The sequence below is a fragment of the Mustela putorius genome, unplaced genomic scaffold (assembly GCF_011764305.1).
Source record: "Mustela putorius furo isolate JIRA1106 unplaced genomic scaffold, ASM1176430v1.1 tig00000083_pilon_pilon_pilon, whole genome shotgun sequence".
Classification (NCBI taxonomy): Eukaryota; Metazoa; Chordata; class Mammalia; order Carnivora; family Mustelidae; genus Mustela; species Mustela putorius.
The window spans coordinates 16,972,223-16,992,597 of record NW_025421273.1 but is presented as its reverse complement, the minus strand read 5'-3'; the positions used below and the strand labels follow the sequence as shown (position 1 = coordinate 16,992,597).

At 49.2% G+C, this 20,375-nt stretch overlaps 1 protein-coding gene across 5 annotated transcripts in view; it reads left to right on the top strand.

The window, feature by feature from the left end:
- Window positions 1-8,037: 8,037 nt before the first annotated feature.
- SLC2A9 (solute carrier family 2 member 9) overlaps window positions 8,038-20,375 on the top strand; it is a 231,412-nt gene continuing 219,074 nt past the window's right edge. For 2 of the 5 annotated variants that reach the window (XM_045075611.1, XM_045075600.1), the window contains exons 1-2: window positions 8,038-8,303; window positions 11,418-11,995. The gene's annotated coding sequence lies outside the window, so the exon portion shown is untranslated. The remainder of the gene's footprint in view (window positions 8,304-11,417; window positions 11,996-20,375) is intronic. The other 3 variants (XM_013044754.2, XM_013044751.2, XM_013044752.2) reach the window with 2 other exon arrangements.

The following is a 20,375-nucleotide window of genomic DNA, read 5'->3' as shown; positions in this document are numbered from 1 at the left end:
TGACATTCCTAAAAAATATCCGGGAATATTTAATATCATCCAATGTCCTTGCTTGAATTCATTCGTCTGTCCATTCTATGGAGATAAACAAGTATAAACTTCATTCTTTAATACAAAAATCTTTTTTTCCCCCTATTCTTGCATTAAGTCCTAGATTTCTGTGACAATGCTGTTTTCTGACTTACCGCTGGCTATCATGATCCTGTCTAAAATGAGTAGTCAGCAGCTACTAAGAAACAAACTGGGAAGAGAAGTTGAATCATGGGTTTACTGTAAGCCAGGATCGTGAGGGGTGCAGGGCACAGAAAATCTCGGTAAAGGATGAGGAAACGGCACTGACCTACAGCTTTCCCCACTATCCGAAAGTACAGTGCACCTGTAGAACTTTTCCTGAGCAAAGAAGCAGTTACCATTAATTCCTCAGGGAAATTTAGTGGCACTCCCAGACCCCCAAATAAAACCTCTCTTAGGTTTTCCTGATACTTAGGACACACCTTGCTAACGGATGCTCACGACAGGGGGAGGTGAAGCCCGGATGCTCACACGCAGTTCAGAGTCGGTGGCCCCACGTGGAAATACTGAGTGTAGTTCCCATGGAAGGCGCTGGGGCCGCCACTCACCGGCCAGGTGTGCGCTGCCTCTGTTCAGGCTCCTCTCAGGGTAAACCCCAATGACCGCTACTTTGGCTTTTACATTTTCATAAAAGTGAAAATCCTCTTTGGATTTCTTTCAGTTCATTAAAATGGGTACTAATGTAGGTCTTTCATACAAGTGAAGGGGCATAACGTCGAGTTTGGAACAGTGAGGGAAACCAGTATGTGTGTCTGTGATCTCCACTTGTTGCGGTGGAAATTTGGGGCCCAGTGTCCCTCCCACTCCTACCTGATGAGGTAAAAGCCTTGTCGCCACAGAAGTGTCCTTGCTAGGGGGCTCGTAACTTATTAATTTACCATTGATTCTTCATTTCTCAATTGATCATCTTAATAACTAAAATCAATACTTCTGTTAATTATTAATAAATATGGATATAAATTAATATTGTTAATACAATTAATTCTTAGCCACTAACTGACTACTTTTTAAAGGAAAAAAGAACCTTGAAAACAATTGACCCCAGCAGGTCCCGAGACTTTAGAAATCCCTTGTCAGGAAGGGGTGCAGATGTAAAAACTTCTTGCCTGAGCGAGCCTAGCTCCAGTGATGCTACTCTGGGTCTTTTATTTTGGATTCTGTGGCATTTTGTAATTGTGAATCTGATCTGGTACCTTCCAAGCCCTAATTAAAAAAACAAAAAGAAAGAAAGAAAGATGATAACCGTTTTGCCCACCAGACTAGTGCCTCGCAGGTAAATGGCCATCATGTTGCAGGGGGAGAGGGGAGCCGCTCAATCCGTTCCTGTAACAGAGCAGGAAATCTTCACAGCCTGGTGAGTGAGGCAGCACTCTTTGTGCCTTTTTCAGGTGTGGGGAATAGAACTGGAGACCAGTTGACTTCTAGGAACTGAGGACACAGAGGGACGGAGTTGGCTGCCAGGCTGGCCTCAGAGGGCAGGTCCCACGGCTGCTGCCTGAGGATGGAACAGAGGGTGGGGGCCACAGTGAGCAACGGAGGAGGCCTCAGGACTTGCCTGGAGGCTTAGCCAACCCAAGGAGGCTGCCGTTGGACACATTCAACTTGAAGCCAGCAGAAATATGAATAGTTGTGCATTTCCAGGACCCACCGGCGGTATCAGACTCTGATTAGAACAGCCATTGGTCCTGGATCTGCTTCTCACCTCCTGAGGGATCAGGGACAAGCTAAGTGTGTCCATGCTGAGCCTCCAGGTCTAAAGTGGCAAGAGGTAGGGAAGCCAGATTTGGGATGACTTACAGGGAACCATGGTGATGAACTTACTCTGGGACATGTATTCTTGCATCATAGAGAAGTTAGCTTGAACAAGTACAGCCTTCACAGAAGATTGTGTTATGTATCCTCCAGAAAAGACTGTGAGAAATTTTGGCTAGAACCATCGGTGTGGCCACGTGGAGGGCAGCATAAGCTGTTCACAGGTGGAGACCGACACCACCCTACTGGCAACTGAATTAAAATCATCAGCTGCTTTCCTATGATGTGGTCATAAATTAGACTCGCCTGCATCTGAAGGATAAGTCGGAGACACGTTTTTTTGGTTTTTTTTTTTTTTTTAAGTGATAGGGAGTGGGAAAAGTCACACATCTGGCTGTTCCAGGAGAATCGCCAAGGGGCCTTGTCTTCTGACGTTTTGCTTCCCCTGATGTCCTTCATGCTATAGGAAAGCAGGTGAAGCAATGTTCTCCAAATAACTCGTATTTCTGACAGTTACGCCTTCTTTAATTCACTCTTCCTTTCTCCTCTCCCGTCTTCCCCGCTCCTTCCTCCCTCTCTCCCTCCCGCTTTTCCTCCTCCTTCTCTTCCCTTCTTCCCTTCCTTCCTTTCCACTCTAGCATCCAGCTCCCTGGGTATGGGAAAAACACTGATAATATCTCAGGGTTACAAAATACCATTCATCAAAATGAAACCAACACTCCAGGTCTGGCCAAACTAAAAGGCCACACACCACAATCCCTGGTCTGGGAGGAAAGCTGTTTTAGCTACAAGAGGCGAACACATTTCTGGGTTTAGCTGGCACACGTGTCCTACAGAGACACCACCCATTTCCTTCTGGACACACACAGATGGACCAATTCTTTGGCTTCTGCTGATATATAACTTGTGAAATCGTATCTGAGTGATTCTTATCTGGGTCAGTTTTTCAGTCTTGCTTTCAACCAGAGCAAGTTTGTCCCAAGCAGCTTTTGCTGATGCCACTTTGCAGCAAAGCAACGTCACCACTGGCCTCCCAGCAGACTGCCTGCCCACCTCTGGCTCTCTTGGCCCCGACACTATGCACATTTGGCACAGGATATGTCTGTGTTGTGCTGGACCCTCCTGTCCACCTCAGGAGGTGTGCTAGTGTCCCTGACCTCTACACACTAGTTTGTTAATACAATCCCCTGCTTCAATTGTGATGACTTCAGATACCCCCAGTCATTGCCAGTTTGGACAAGAGCACGCATTTTTATTTTGAAAGAGGGAATTTTTTTTTTTTAGGAAGAAGAGCTTTATAACTCCATGATCCTAGTAGCTTGATTCTCTGAAGAGATATTTGACTTCTTCATTCGTTCATTCCAAGTCCACTCAATTATTAACCTACTCATGTATTCCACAAAATATTCATCGATCATCTATTAGGTACCAGGCAACACATCCTGGGGAAGACAGACACTGTTCATCTTGTTTCACTGGGTTTCTAGAGAAGTGGGGGAGAGAGTGAACAAGAGGACACTCTACCAAAGGAGCTGTGGAGCCCCAGGGAGGGACATGGGGCCCAATCAGGTGGTGGGGAGCAGGTGGGAATTACAGCCCACCTTCCCTGAGCAGAGCCTGGTTCCTTTAACACCCACCTCTCCCTTCCCCTGCCTGCCCCCAAGTGGAAGCTTTTCTCCCATTCTGGGCCCTCACTGTTGTGTCTGGTTCCTGCGGCCCCTGGCTGTAGTACTCAGCTGAGAACAGCAGAGAGCAGCTGGAGATCGTGGCTGGGCCAAGGCTGAGCCAGCCCGCTGAGATTCCTGGAGTCTGGAAAGATAATTGGCTCCTGGAGGCCACTAGGACAGTCAGGGGCTCCCTCCCTCACCTCTGCCAGGCTGCCAGCACGAAGCCCAGTTTTCTGGCCTTCTGACCTCAGTGAAATTGGCTGTGTCTGTGGCAAAATGGCTAGAATCAGCTGAAAGGAATGGTTTTCCTATAATGGCCTCTGCTGTCAGACCTGCTGGGCATTGCCGGAAGAATGCCATCTCTCTTGCTTCCTGCAAGCATCCTCCGGCCTTAAGAGCATGGGGGAAATGGCTTTGCCGTTAGCTTCAGGTGAGTGGAAGGGACCATCGCTCCCCATACAGACAACCCAAGGTCCCAAGCAGATCCCTCTTTTCCAGCCAATAATTGGACATTACTCTAGCTCATAGTTGGGGTGAGAGAGGGCTTGGTTGACAGGGCACAGTGACCTGGATTCTCACCTTCCCACCCCCATCAAAGCTTCCCAGTTCTCAGCAGCTTTCTGAGAGTCATGCATTTTGTATTGCAAAAGTAGTGCATTGCAAGGATTTGTTCCGAAGAGGTGCTAAGAGATGGTGTAAGTTTAATTTCTCATCCTTCCCCCCACCTCCCCAAATCACTTAGCTGGTATCTCACTGGAAGCAAGCTCATACCCCAAGAACACATTCAAGGGAATAATAGGACTTTTAGCTAAGTAGGGTTTCTTAACATGTGGTCCAAGACCACCTGCATCAAAACTCCTCTTATATGGAATTTGAGAACAGACTAAGCTAACCCGTGTTGACAGAATGATGGCTACCTTGGGGAGAGAGGAGGGGCTGTGGATTGGGAAAGGGCATTTGGAATGTTGGAACTGTTCTTCACCCGGATCTGAAGGGTGGTCGGACTGGTATAAACACATGTGAAAGAACATGTTTGTGCAGGTACATATGCTGGTGTATTTCCTATACCGCAATCCATTCTTGCAGCAGGATTACATTTGCCTTTACAATATCTTAAAATAAGAGGATCTATTTTATTATTTTTCTTTTTCAAGATATTTTGTCGTTACTGTCTATCTTTCTACACATTTTTCATGATCAGTTTCAAAGTTCCTTTGTCAAGTTAAAAATTACCTCGTTGGCCATGTCTTCATTATTATTATTACAGAGTTGGGTGTGGGCTCCCCAAACATATCCTATTTAGTGATACCTACATAAATGGTAAATCTACAAAGAAAAGCAGAGGAATGATCAAATGGTTTCTTTAAGTCTGGAGTCTGGGCAGAGCTTAACTGTGTTCTCTCCTGGGCTATAAGTAAGGTGTTGGTTGGGGCTGTGGTCTCATCGGAGGACCTACTGGAGAAGGCTCTACTCCCCAGCTCACACAATTATTGGCAACACTCAGTTTCCCACAAGGTGCTGCGCTGAGGGCCTCAGGGTCTCTCGCTGGCTGTGGACTGAAGGCCGTCCCAGTTCTCACCCGTGTAGCCAACACAGCATGTGAAGGATGTTACCATCTATGTAACATAATCACATACATGCTGTCACATATACTCCCTCACTTTTGTCATATTCTCTATGCCCAGAAGCAGGTCATGGGGTCTACCCACACTCAAGGGAAGGGATCACACAAGTACATGAAAGACAGATCATGGGCACCTGGGTGCCTCAGTCATTAAGCTGAGTCTTCATTAAGTCATTAACCTGAGTCTTCGACTCAGGTCTTGATCTCGGGATCCTGGGATCGAGCCCTGCATCGGGTTCCCCACTTGGCGAGGAGCCTGCTTCTCCCTCTCCCACACCCCCTGCTTGTGTTCCCTCTCTCTCTGTATCTTTCTCTATCAAATAAATAAATAAAATCTAAACAAAAAACAGATCATGGGGTCATCTCAAGAATCTGTCCACCCTAGCTGGTTACATGAGTATTCATGTAATTTTTTGTTAAACTCTCTCTCTCTCTCTCTCTCTCTGTGTGTGTGTGTGTGTGTGTGTAATATTTCTAAACCTGCACTATGTTTCACAATTTTAGATTTTTCCAACTGTAAAGCATTTTTCTTTCGATAAATTAGGTTGGATCTGAGTGTGTCCAGCAGTACCCAAGCAAAAAGAGTCTCATGGCCATAAGTGACCAAATCTGAAATGAAGTCTAGAAGTGACTCAAGGTCTCAGGAGAGCTGACTCTTTTCTTTAGAGATACTAGAAGTTGCTCCGAACACAGAAGGTGCTCTGCATGGCACTTGGAAACTTTTGAATTGTTTCAGAATTATTTCGGTGCCTAATTTTTACTTGAAAAAGAAAATTGTTTAAACCTAGAAATAATTTGAAAAGAATCAACATTTTTTCAATGGCACCATGTGCACAGACCATCTCCCCAAAGATTGAATCTTCTCTAATATCCCTCAATAAAGTTTGTTGGTTTTGTTCATTAACCTACCTCAGCTCTCTTGCTAAATTTATCCCTAGTATTTCATATTTTTTGTTGCTATTATGAATAAGATCTTTGTTTTTAAGTATGATTTCTGCTTCCTGTTCCTACTCACCAGGAACATGACTTAATTTTGGATATGAACCAAGATTTTTGTTAAATGACTGTGTTTTTTTTTTTTTTTTTTTAACGAAAGTCTTTGTTAAGTAACTAACGACTCTGCTCCCATACTAATTTTAATTACTGTTTTCGTAGGCTCTCTAGGCACATGATGGGGACATCTGGGAACTCTGGCATGTCTTGCCTCCTCTTTTTCAGTGGTTATAATTCTGATTTATGTCTCCCGGAAGCCAAGTTCTTAAAAAACATTAACCTTCAGAGTCAGATAAATCCAACACTGTCAGCAACATTCTTGGGCAACTTAACCCCTCTGTGTCTCAGTTTCCTCTCTTGTAGCCTGGGTCCATCACAGACTCTTCATTATTGGGTAATTGTGAGGATATGATAATACTTACTTTTAACAGTGTCTGTCTCAAAACTCTGCACATGTTAGATTAAACATAGTTGTTACTATATTTTAAGAGGAACTTAAAAATGATAGAGAAGAGACACCCAGGTTATTAATACCATGCTGAGTGGTAGGGGCTTTCCAAGCATCTTCTTAATTGACCAACAGCCTCAGGGAGGTATAATAGTTGTTCCAACACCACATACCTCACTTGGAGGGAAGCGGGACTCATGCCCAGGCCACCTTGCTGAAAGCTTATGCTTACCTCTGTTATATCCCGAGGAGAACATCAGACATTCATTCTGCCCAGGGGCTCTCAACCTTGGCCAAATATTAGGAACATTTGAGGACTGCTGGCAATGCCTTCATGCCTGAGCCCCACTGCAGACTAAATGGGTCTGGATCTTCAAGGGTGACTCTGACATTGCTATCCTTTCAAGGCTCCCTAGGTGATTATAATGGCCAGGTTTTGAGGACCACTGACGGCCCCCGTGTGACCTGTACAACATTGACATTTCAGACAGTGATCGTGGACATCTGGAAGTCTGGCCCCATTTTCCAGATGAATTCAAGATGAGCTTAAGGCATTCTCCCTTTCTTTAGCATAAATTAGTTCATCCTTGCCACCTGTGATGATTGTTTTATGCACCACCTTAGCTGGGCCACAGTGCCAGATTTGTGATCAAACATTGTCTTGGATATTTCCGTCAAGTTGTTTTTTGGATAAGATAAACATTTAAGTCAGTAGCCTTTGAGTAAAGCAGATTGCCCTCCATAGTGCTGATGGGCCTCATCTAATCAGTTGAAAACTTTCAGAGGAAAAAGACTGACTTCCTCTGAGGAAGAAGGAGCTCTGCAACAGACAGCCTTTGCAATTGCCCTACAACTCAAAACAGCAGCCTGCTGTTTTTCCCTACAGATTTTGGACTTGTGTCTCCACAAATTCATATATATATATATATATATGTATCATATATATGATAGATATATATCTACCTATCATACACACACACACACACACACACACACATCCTATTGGTTCTGTTTTTCTGGAGAACGCTGACTAATCACTACCATAATGTAAGCTGACCTCTTGTTCAACACAATCATAACTAAAGCACCCTACTTTTGTTTTTCTTTGGAAACCACAACTAGAGAATGGGTGATACAGAGGCATGGATTTTCAGTCTAGGGGAGAATAATACAGATCACTCAGTCCAGATGAAACAGAGGCACGAAGGCAGAATTATCTCTGGGGTGATTTCGCTCCTTAGGAGACATTCGGCAATGTGCAGAGATATTTTTGTTGTTGTCATGGGTGTGGGGGGTGGGGACTGAGGACTGAGGGTTCAAGGGTGCCACTAGCATCAAGTAGGCAGAGGGGTCAGGGATGCCACAAAACATCTTGAAACACACAGAATTATTATTAAGAGGCAAGAGTGCCAGGTTGCGAAACCCTGGTTATGGGGAAAGAGTCGTTAAGGAAATTAACTTCTCACCCGGTGAAAGGAGGGGGGTTGCAGTCACATCAGGAAGGAGCTCGAAAGAGGCCCCTGGAATCTAACAGGCAGACTGGACAAACAGGCGGGGCAAATATCACGGAAAAGGCCAAGAAGCTTCAGGGACGCTCTTGAGAGACCAGCCCTATGTGGAGGGAGGACTGGGAGTCCAGCCAGTAGGAACCTCACAGGCGCGACGTGGCTCGAATTAGGCTCCTAAGCATCCATGAGCTCAGAAGCTCTCCCAGAGACGGCAAGGGCTGAGCACGAGACCAGAGGCGGTGAGTGGCTGTCTTGTGTTTTGTGGCTGTGGTTTGTGCTGTTGTTTTAAGTATTGGGGGGCCCAGTGGGCAGAGCTAGGCAGCCAGAGTTCTGGCCTTCTCCCTCTCCTCTCTTTCTGTCTCTGCACACAGCTACACATGCTCACTTCTCAGCAGCAACGGGGGCTGCATCGGGGGGTTGAGAGCCGTGGGGGATGGTCCAACACAAGCAGACAGCCCACGCTCAGCAAGGTTTAGTAGAACGTTCCCGAAGAAGTACAAAAGGTGAATTAGTGATAAGCAAGCAACACTGCAGCTCCTTCGTCTGTAAAACAGGGATAGGAAAACACCTAAGATAGTCGCGTGAAGCCAGTGGGATGACAGAGGGACAGGGCTGAGAAAGCTCACACCCCAGGGGATGTTTCCAGGAGGAGGAACAAAACACAGGAAACCAGAAACGCAGTGCTGCATTGACATGGATGGCAAGTGGCACACATGTGACCAAGGGCACAGAAGCCGGTCCGACAAACAGGTTGGAGGGGCATGTGAATACCCAGGGAAGCCTTCCAACTCATGGGGAGCTCTGTACGCGACAAGAGTTGGGCGCTGCCTTTAACCCAACTGGAGACTCCGAGACTCGCAGCCTTCGCTGATCAGAGGAGGAGCTAGAAGGGAGGAGCTAGAAGGAGAGGCGGGCCGTCCCTCCCGTCAGGCTCCGGGAGGAGCTGGGTCTCCCGGGACACCACACCCTAGGAGAGCCCGGGGAATGACGGAAACCGGTTGGTAGAGGGACTGAGACCCTATGGACTCACTTCCTCATGATGCAACCAGCAAATCGGAGTGCTGCATTTCTCGTTGCCGCTATAACGAATCCCCACCAACTCAGCGGCTTAAACCACAACGCATTTACTCTCTTACAGTTCTGGAAGTCAGAAGTCTGACATGGGTGCCTTCAGGCTAAAATCAAGATGTTAGCAGGGTCACGGTCCTTTCTGGGGACTCTCAAGGGGAGCATTCATTCCCTTGCGGCTCAGGGCCCCTCCTCCATCTTCTAGGTGGAGGGATGGGGCGGGGGAGGGGTCGGAGAGGGGGGAATTCCTTCCCACGTCCCATGGAGTCTCTCTGACTCTTTCTCTTCTGCTTCCCTCTTCCACTTTAAAGGACCTTTGGGATTATACTGGGCTCGCCTGGATAATCCTAGATAATCTTCCTATATTAGGACCAGTTTATTAGCAACTCTAATTCTGTCTGTGACCTTAATTCCCCCAGGGCCATGCAGCCTAACACAGCCACAAATTCCCGGGATTCACGAGAGGAATCAGGGGTGGGGAGAGAATCGTGGTCCTGGGCTGTGCAAAACATGCCTAGGGCAAATCAGAGGTGGTCTCTTCTCTCATAGCGGGTGTGCCTCCTAGAGAGGAGACAGATACAGAGAAGGAGTCATACGTCCCAAGTTTTAATAAATGATAGAGAACGCCTAGTGTGGTCCAGGAACGGAAAGCTATGGTGCACAGTGTGACAGTTTTCAGCCTCACGGTGTCCGGAAGCCTCTGAAGAGGTAATGTCTGAGTACAGCACGGACTATGGAGGAGGAAAGCCATTCTGAGGCTGAGCTCCAGGCAGAGGGAGAAGCAAACACCATGGCCCTGAGGCATGTTTAGGGGATCGAGAGAAGCCAGCTGTGTTGCTGGAGTAAGGTGACAAGGGGAAGAGAGGAGGGAGATGAGGCTGTTGACAAGTGCAGGCGTCAGATCACTGGGTCTTTGTTGGCCAATTGGCTTGGGTTGAAATCTAAGGAAAATGGGAAACCACAGCTGACATTCAAAATGCTCAGTCTTGGGGCTCCTGGCTGGCTCAGCCAGTAGATGGTGTGACTCTCGATCTCCAGGTCATGAGTTCAAGCACCACACTGGGCATAGAGCCTGCTTAAAAACACACAGGTAGTCTCAAAACCCTGTATCCAGGCATCTTACTAAAGCAGAAAGGTATCAGCGGAAATAACATAAAGGGCTCAATAAACCTATTTTTAAAATAGTGATAAGTATGGGCACTTGGGTGACTCATTCGGTGAAGCATCTGCTTTTGATTTCTGTGTAAGTCATGATCTCAGGGTCCTGGGCTCAAGCCCTGAGACTGGCTCCATGTTCAACCCAGAGTCTGCTTGAGCTTCTCTCTCCCTCTCCCTCATGCATAAGAACTCTCTCTCTCATATGCATAAATAAATCTTTAAAATAATAATAGATACCATGCTCAGTCTTATTGCTGAGAGCCAGTGGATTGCAAGGGAGACAGGGGGAGGCAGGGAGAGCAGGACGGAGTCACTGCAAGTGTGCAGGAGAAAGTGGGGATGGCTGACCCAGCATGGAGTGAGCAGAAGAGGCAGCAGTGGGGTTGGTCATACCACTGGAGCCCACAGCAGAAGAGGCAGCAGTGGGGTTGGTCATACCACTGGAGCCCACAGTCGGGCGAGAGGAGCAGTGAGGGAACAAGGAGGGTTAGCTTCTTGGCTTAAGCCCTTGTGCATGTTGACTGAGACCGAGGAAGGACGGGCGTGCACGTGGAAAACCAGTGGCTTCCCTTTGGCCTGAGGGCTCTTTAAGGGAAAGGGCTAGTGAGCTCAGAGAAGAGGTCCTTTGGGTCAGGGGTACACGACACTCCCTCCCAATGGGTGAGTGCCTGTCACGGGGAGCAGAGAGCCTCTATGCCCTTAGATGACAACACAAAGCCCAGGGAAGGCCAGGTAGACAGGCAGACTGCAGCTCGCCTACACCTCTTGGGATGGAAGGGGCATCAGCCGTGTTGGTCTGAGGAGCTCGCAGCCTCGACTCTGCTGTCACGGGGAGTGCAATTGGGACAAGTGACTGTCAAGTCTTTGCAACTCCTTTCACTACTCCTTAAACAGGAGAAATAGCGCTACCGTAATGCTAATGATCATGGCAGACATTCAGCTCGTGCCTTTCCTGTGCCCCAGGCATACCTTTCCAGGTAATAACACACTTGCCACTCACGGGAGCCTGACGACACAGGTGCCGGGGTGGTTGCCCCCCTGGATAGAGAGGAGCCTCAGAAACGGAGGGGCCAAGAGCACACGGCAAGTATGGGGAACAGTCATCACACATTGTACTGTGTCTACAGGATGCAGATTGGAAAGTGCTTCTCCTTCATCACGACCTACCAGGGATGTTGCCTGGAATGCAGTGTGTAAGGTCATGAAGGTTTTGTGATGGTGCAATGCTCTGCAGTTTCAGCGTCAAAAGTAAACAGCCTCAACAGTCTGAAATTCCAGGCGGGAACCAGCAAGTTGGTGCAAAACGTGGACCAATGGCAAGGCATTCCGCATTTCGATTTCAGATCCAGTCCCACCGAGTCTCACAACATGGCTCAGATCCCATCTAGAATGTTCTGTTCCATTGCAGGGGTCCCTTCTTGGAGAGGCATCCTAACAAGCTGAAGCCTCTGTGATCTGATGAACGAGATCAGATCAAAACAGGATGTCTGTCTCATGCGAGGACACCAGGGACCTATTCGTGGATGACAGATGGGAGCAAAGTATTTGTCATCACTGAAACTGATGTGTGACTATAGTCGACCCTTGAACCATGGGCCCATCAGGGCACCGAATCTTCTGCCCAGTTGAATATCCACGCATAACCTTGACTCCCCCCAAAGTTAACTATGAATAGCCCACTGTTGACTGGAAGCCTACAGATAACGTGAGTAGTCAGTTGGTCCATGCTTTGTATGTTATATGAATTAGATACTGTGCTCTTTCAATAGAGTAAGCTGGAGTAATGTTACTAAGAAATTCCTAAGGAAGAGAAGCTATGTTTGCAGTATTGTCAATGGGGACCCGCACAGATCAAACCTGCATTCTTGGAGGATCAACTGTATCCCCACGATACGCAAGGGACTTCTGGAAATTCCCAAGAAAGCAGCAGTGGGGACGGGGGAATAGGCAAAGATATTAACAGGCAAATCATAGACACAGAGACAGGAAGCCTGACCAATCCTTTAAGGAAATTCCCAGAGGCTTGAAGATGAAACCAGGGCAACTGTTTGACTAGTCGCACTGGGAAACTGGGTGATTCACTGGTGAGGGCAGGTCCCCGTGTGCGAGGGACCCGCAGCTCTACGGTTTGGGACCATGATGACTCAGCAGGCGATGCTCAGTGTTGGTGGGGATGTGGCTGGGGCAAACTTTCTCAAGTTAAATAAACTCATTACTATCTAGAGCCCAGTAATCTGTCCCCACAAGGGGACAGCTAGGAGCACATTTACTGCTGTACTGGCCTTGAGCTGAAGGCCATCTGGGTCTCCGTCCCAGGGTGACGATTTCCCATTCGTCCAGTGAAGCTGGTACCATTTCTCCCATTTTACAGATGAACAAACTGAAGCTCAGGGAAGCAGAGTAACTGGCCTAAGGTCGTACTGCTTGTAAATGGCAAGGTTGAGACTCAGGTACTGGTTCCTATGTATCTGTCTCCCTAACCACCCTCTCATGACAGGAAAGAAGAGTCAGAATTAGTGAAAACCCTTCTTTCCTGTCACTCTCACAGCTCCTGCCATCTTGTATTCCTTCCTTTGTTCCAGATAAAAGCAGGAGAACAGATAGGATTACAGAAAAAAGAAGTCTGGAAGGAGTGACGGTACAGGAGTTATTCTGACCTTCTAGAATTCTGACTTCAGTTGAGATTTTTATCTGGGCCCCCGATGACATTTTGTATCATAAAAATTCCTAAAAAAAAAACTAACAACAAGCATATGCTGAACCCAGTTGCCAGGCACCATTCTAAGGATTTTCTGTCCGTGTCAGTTAATCCTCACAGTAACCCCATGAAGCAGATGGGGTGTTTATCATCTCGCTTTATAGGCAAAGGAGCAGAAACCCGAGAGGTTAGATAACTTGCCCAAGGTCACACAGCTGGACCAAGAGCCCAGGCTGTCTGAGTCTGGGCTCCGCACTTGCAGGAAGCAGGACTTAGCCTGGGAGGCTGTGCTGTGAGACAGAACCGCTAGCCTGCATTAGCTTCTGCTCTGCTCCGGGATAACTTTGCTTTGGACAGATCACAGAACCACCCTGAGCCTTGGTTTTCTTGGCAAGGGGCGTGGAGAGAGAAGGTGTTCCTCCCTCGGTTGTTATAAGATGTAATGTCTGCAAGACCATTAACAAAGGATTGTCAGCCATGTGTCCTTGTTGGGGGATTGCACATGTGTTCCCTAGAGGGATCGGTGCCCCAGAAGGAGTGTGGGATGCTGTGTGTGGCACGTGGACCCTGTGAGGGTGGCCAGAGGATCCTGAGAAGCAGGCGTGGGAGGAAGGGTGGTGAGTGCGTTTAAGAGGGAAGTGAAGGAGGCGGGGTGGAGACGCTGCCCTGGCAAGGAGACAGGGTGGGTTCAGATGACCCCGCCCCCGATGTGGGCTGGGAAAATCCAGCCCCTGTTGGCTCCAGATGCTTGAATGGGGAAGGGAAAGACCTGGGGAAGGGCCAGCCCTCAGGCTTTGGCACCCAGCAGATCTGACTTCGAGTCTCTCCTCATCTCAGCCTGTTTGTGACCGTGACACCTTCCTCAGGCTTTCCTTGCTCAGACGTGGGCTGTTGCCGGCGCCCTTGCCCGGCGCTCAGGGACTCGGGGACGTGAGCTGAGGCGTGTAGGCCGGTGGCATGTGGCTGTCACTGGAAAAGCCACGCCTTCGCTGTCCGTTGAGGGCCAGAAGCGTGGGGGCTGAGCTCCGCAGGCCTTGGAACAAGTCTGCCCTCGTGACTTCAGACAATGGGCCCCCTTTGTCGGCTTGAGTTTCCTGATTTCTTCTTTACAAAAATAGGAAGGAAAACTGGTGATGTCCCTCGGCAACCCCCCCTCTCACCCCCGGCTTTCAGTCTATGCAGTTAGTTCTCTCTCTCTCTCTCTTTAGATTTTATTTATTTATTTTGAGAGACAGTGTGAGGGAGAGAGCACAAGCTGGGGGTGGGAGGGGAGGGAGAAGCAGGCTTCCCGCTGGGCTGGATCCCAGGACCCCTGGGATCGTGACCTGAGCTGAAGGCAGAGGCTTCACTGACTGAGCCACCCAGGGGCCCCGCCGTTGGCTCTTATAATAAAAACATATTATTTTTTTTTTTTTTAAACTTGACTCTTAGAAGATCAAGATGGGTTTTTTAATGAAATGTTAAAAATCAGAATGAGGAGAAAACAGCACCAGACAAAAGAGGGAAAGACTCTAAGATTTTCTTTGTCTCCCTGTGTTCCCATCTTGTGCCACCACCAAAACCCAGCAGAGGAACAGAGTGTTTTTCAGCAGACGCTTGCTTCCTACAGACGGAAAGACCAGTGTCATGAAACCCTGCTTCTCTGAAGCCCTTGCAACCTTTCCCCAGGAAGTAGCCAGGCCTCCGTTTTTGTATGTGAGCATTTAAATAGGACAAAACAGGGAGAGGAGAAGGAGTGATCATGAAGCATCAGGGGAGGGAAACACTGGGTCGGGGGAAGTTGTCAGATGCTCGCTGGATGGGCTGATGGGGTGCGCTCCCCATGTCCTCCTTGGCCTCCTAGTAGACAATCTGCACAGAAGGAATCAGTCTAAAATGTCCTGGCTGAGCACCTTGGCTCTGCTCTCAGTACTGCTCCAGGACAGCCATGCACCTGCCAATGATTTCCAGACGGCACGCTGGAACAGACCCTCGAAGGAAGGTCACCTCCGTGCAGGCTCCTCACTGCACAGATTGCCTCTCCTTCCTCTGCCCCTGGCACTGCACATATTAGCACTATGTCTGACTTCATGGACTGGTGCTTGGAAACATGAGTATTGGTGCTTGGTTCTCGTGTTGTGGGCTGGTCCTGTCCTCATCCGTGTGCCGCTCTAGAGCACGTTCCCATGATAGCTCAGCCAGCCTTTCATTGCGCCTTTAGCACTAGGTCACTGAGATTTTGTGGGGCACTTTCTATGAGGCAGACACTGGGCTGAGTGTTGGGGGGGTACAGCGGTGACAGGGACAGACATACAGTCCCTGTTTGGGGGACACAGCAAATGCCAGGCGACAGAATGATCTTAAGGGTGACAAGCCCCAGGAAGGATGCAAACCAGCAGCTGGATGAGGAAGAAAGGCAGGGCATGGGGACCGTGCAGAGCATCCTTGCAGTGCAATGGGAAGCTGGCATTGACCCTGCAGGAGAGGTGCTGAGAGCAGCTGGCAGCCAGGTGACAGATGAGGGAATGCTGAGAGGTAGTTTGGATCTAGAGCCAGTGAGCATTATGGATGCACAATGAGAAGGATGCATGATCAAAAAGGAAGCAGAAGGAACCAGGAAGCTTCCAAGGCTTCTAGCTGCCGAAGGATGCTAGGAGAGCTGCTTACTGGGATAATAGGGCAACAGGGGACCCAGGATGGGGGAAAAAGTTTGAACTTGGGAAAGTGTTCTGAATCAGAAAGACAAATTTCAAGCGGTCAGCCTACAGATGCCCGGGCCTTCAAGGTGCATGTGATCTGGTCAGGAATAGAGTTTATAATGAACTGTAGCATGCATCACAAAACCAAGAGTTACGTTAAATAGAAAACCAGGCAAGCAGAGGAACACCCACTGATTCAGGGGAGGGGAGTTCGCTCCAAGAAAGGACATTTGAACTAAGTCCTGAAGCATGAGCAGCATGTGGAGGAGGGATCTGGGCCAGGCACAGTCTGGGGAAGGACTCAAACTATCCAGGGAAGGAGGAAATGGTGCATGCAGCATGGATGGAAAGCCAGGAGATGCGAGGCTGGAGAGTTACATGTGAGGGCCAGGTTCCAGAGAGCCTCATGCGTCACACTGTGCATCCCAACCTCAGGCCGTGCAGTGGATGACCAGATGCACCGCCTGAAGCTCTGGCCATGGGGAGCTGTTCCCCAGCCGTCATCTCTCAGGCCACCTCTGAGTGGCTGCAGGTCAACAGCGGTTCATTTGGGCTTACACCCTTGCCAAGCTGATGTAGGCACGATCAGCTCCGATTACTCTCTTGCTTGGTCAGCCGGTGTTGTGGACTGGATCTGTGCGCCCTTCCCAACCCCCCAGTTCCTCTGTTGAAGTCCTGACCCCCACTGTGACTCTACCTGGAGATATGGCCTTTATGGCTGTGATTAAGGTTCCAGAGGCCATAAGGGTGGACTCTGCTCTGATAGGATGAGTGTCCTTCAAGAAGAGACATCAGAGAAGTTGCCCTTTCTCCCTGTCCGCCAGTGGACGACACCCTGAGGGAGGCAGCCATCTGCGAGCCAGGAGGAGATCTGTCCCCAGAACCCAACCCTGCTGGAACCTTGATCTCAGACTTCCAGCCTCCCGAGCTGTGAGAAAACAAATTCCTATGGTTTGTGCCATGCATTTACAGTGTCATTGTTATGGCAGCCTGAGCAAACCAAGCTGGTCCAAGGGAATTTCCCATAGGGCCAAAGGTGTGAGCAGCCGGGAAGCAGCTATCTCTCACCTCTGTGCTCATAACTGTTCTGCTTTATATTGGGTAATAATAAACACCCCTTGCCCTGACCATGGTCAGCTGGGAGGGACACATGGATCCTTAGAACAACACGTTCTGGATGCCTCAGAGGGTCTACTGGGATGACTCTACTGGTGAATGTTAGCCAGAGCTCACAGTCCAATCCTTTTCATTGAAAACCAACAAAGACTTGGTCCCTTAGAGATGGAGAAAGGTTATGGCCATTCCGAGCTTCTCAGTGAACCTATTTTAGGAACGCTAACCTTTTGGAGGTACCCGGCCCCTGCCGAGCTGGGCTGTGGGACTGGCCGGTCCAGAAACTTGCTCCAGAAGAAATCTATCCTATTTTCATATTTTCCCCTTTTCTGCTCTCATCACCACCTCCATTGTGATTAAAAATGCCAATCACTAAAGGAGAAGACTGCCGTTTCAACTTCATCCCTGAGTCCTTGGGCTCAGGAGGGACTCTGTGCTGGCAACCTCAAGTGCAGACACCTGGGACTGGATGAAGGAGTCATTCCTCTGTGTGACCAGCAGAGAGGGCAGAGGAATGGGACAGATGCACACACATTGCAGAATTGAGGGAGGGCTAACAGGTGGCACCGCAGTTAGCAACTTGGCTGCCTGGGTCCCATGAAAGCTTGTAACTGGGCCAGTGGTGAGAGTGGTAGGATTTATTCATGATGTAGGCCATGGTGGGGTGGGGGCAGTTCCAAACCCTGCCTTTGCTACTTCTTGGTTCCTGCAGCCTAGGCAGGAACCGCGAGGCCAAGGGAAGGAAGACTCACATGTTCTGCTGAAGAATTTAGGCCTTTTGTATACCAAAGGTTTGAACCTTAGTTTCTCCATTTTTTAAAACAGGAAACACTATAACCAGAAGATTTTGGGGTTGATGTTGAGGGTTCCTTGGCGGGGGGCGGGGGGAGCAAGACTTAGATTGAGTTTAGAGAGATGATTGTGACCCAGAGATGAGGGAGAGGATGGAGAACCGAGTTCCGGATCCACTCAGCCTCAGTCCGAGACCCAGGGAGGCAGTCCACGGCTAGGTGGACACGAGTCTCCGGCAAAGCCGTGTGGGAGTGGCACACCAGGACGGGGGGACAGAGTGGGGTCTCACAGCCACACACCTGACTTACGCGTCTCATCTGTTGCCAGACAAACTACCTTAGGGCTTTCCAGTAACATCATGTAACACAAGACACTCAAGGCAGTTCTGACAAGCCAAGAACGACGAGCAGCATCTCAATGTTCATGGAGCACAGAACGAAAGGAGGAACTTGAGTCAGACATTCAGAGACTCATGGGCACTCGAAGAGGATGGAGAGAATATGTTACCAAAAATGGTGTGTGTGTGTCAGAGGGGTGGGGGGTAAGGTTTCCTCAAATGCTCTACCATGCCTCATTCTGAGTCTTCCTTCATGGCCACGCTTGTCCTGCTCGGAGAGGTTAGAATTTCCCTTTCCAAAAAAAGGGAATCGTAGCTCAGAGTGCTTCCGTGGCCTGTCCAGGGTCACAGGGCTAAGCCCTCAGAATTGGAGCCCTGCCCAGTGTGTTGGAGCCCTGCCCAGTGTGTCCGCAGCCAGTCTCTGCGCTGCTCTCATTCCTACAGGACCCTTCCCGGAGAGTCTGAAGGACCATCCTGGCGCCTCGTCAGCCCAGTCAGAAGACACGGGCCTCATGGTGATGGCAGCCAAGCCAGCCCCCCTGTTCGCCGTGTGCCAGCGGCATGCGCCGTCTCCTGCGATCCTCGAACCGCCGTGTGAGCGAGTCACTCTTGCCGGCCTCACCCTCTTCTAAACCTCCATCGTCTCTCATGCGGACAAGACTGTGTCCTCCCAGGGCTAACACCCCAGCCACATGGCTGCCTAAGTCGCCGACCTTGTCATCCCGCTCAACCCCCTGCCCAAGTTTAGAGACCTTCAATCCTTCCCATCCCTCTTAGGATTCAACCCCGCATCCTTAACCTCATCTACAAGGCAGGCCAGGCCCAGCCCCGTGGTCCCTCAAACCCTCACACACAAGTTCCTTCCCGCCCGGGCCTTCCCGCCTGCTGCCCCTTCCCCCTGGACTGGTACACCACCCCCATCCCACCTCCACACATGTCTGACTAATGGTTACTCCTAAGCTGAGGTCAGAATTTTCTGGTGTTGCCTCTCATACCACCTTACACCATTTTCTAGAATTTTCCATAACTGCACCTAAACATCTACATGACTGTGCAGTTGTGTCATGTTTGATACCCCATTATGTGTGAGGGCCAGGAAATTGGGCTCTTTCTGTCTTGTTCAATTCTGGGGCCATAATTCCTAGAGCAGAGTGGGCCTGACATGGAGCAGGTGTTCGGCACACACCATTGAATGAAGGAATGGATGAATAAAGGAATGGATGAGTGGGTGAACCCCAAACAGTCCAGCTGCATGCCTCCTCTCAGAACCCCGTTTTGCCTCTTTTAAAGTGTGTCGGAACATTCTATGTCTGTGATCGTCCCCCCACCCCCCATGGTGCATTCCTAGGGGACAGGAGCAAAACCTTATTCATCTCAGTGTCCGTGGCACTGGGAATCCAGAATCAAGTCAGCCTCAGGCTGTGTGGCATCTTCCCCCTCCAGTTCTGCTAACTAGCCACGTCACTCTGACTCATTTGTTTCTTCATCTCCAAAATGAAGTTCTGTGTCATGACTCCCCTGATTCTCTTCATTGCGAGGGCTGATATTCTAGGATTGCATAACCAGAAGCATGCACTGCTTCCTTTGGAAACAAACTACGTTTGGGGGATTCTTGTCAGCATCTTCTTTTGCCCATAAGGAGATGCTTTGGAACCCCCAGAGTGTGAGCTTCGAAACACAGAGCCGTTGTGGACCACCTGGGAGCAGAGAGGTTTCCTTCCTTGCTTTGGAAAATATATAGCGTGTCTCACTGGTCTTTAGCAAGTCAGGAAATCAGAAACTAATTACTTAGGATCAGCAAGCAAAGCAGCCTGTTTCCAAAGTGCTTTTGTGCAATTAGGATTTGCCAGGACCTAACGGTCGTAAGCCAGCCAATTAGCTACACAAACGAGTGAATAATGATAAATCTGATCTTTATAATGCAGGCGAAGTCTTGACTTCTCAAAGAGATGAGATTTTATTCCTTTTTTCTAATCTTAGAAGAAACCAGAGGGAGGCCTGAAACGGCTGCGGGGGTGAGCATGGTGAAACTGGCCTGTTTGTGGAGGGTGGTGTTCAACCACACGCCCTTGACCCACAACGCCCATCCTTTGGCAAGCCTCTTCCTTGGCTGCTGGCACAAACCAGTACACGTCTAGAGTCCCGTCGGCCCTCAGTCTGGCCCCTGCAAAAAGGCAGGGCTGCTCGCCTCTTGGCCCCTGGAACGGTGGAGAAAGTGTCTTGTTCGGGACCCGGAAGCGGGCGTCAGACTCTCTGAACGAACTTCCAGGAACAGAGGAGCCAGCATTTGATCCTCTAAGCCTCAGTTTCCAAATCTGTAAACTAGGGATGATAACGGTGTCCTGCAGTAGGGGACCATGCTGTGGGATCACGAGGTCATTTACAGGCCGTGACCCGGGGAAGTGTAGTACATCTCGGAGTCTCAGTGAGAGGAGTTATTTTTTTGAACGTGGACCCCAGATACCAG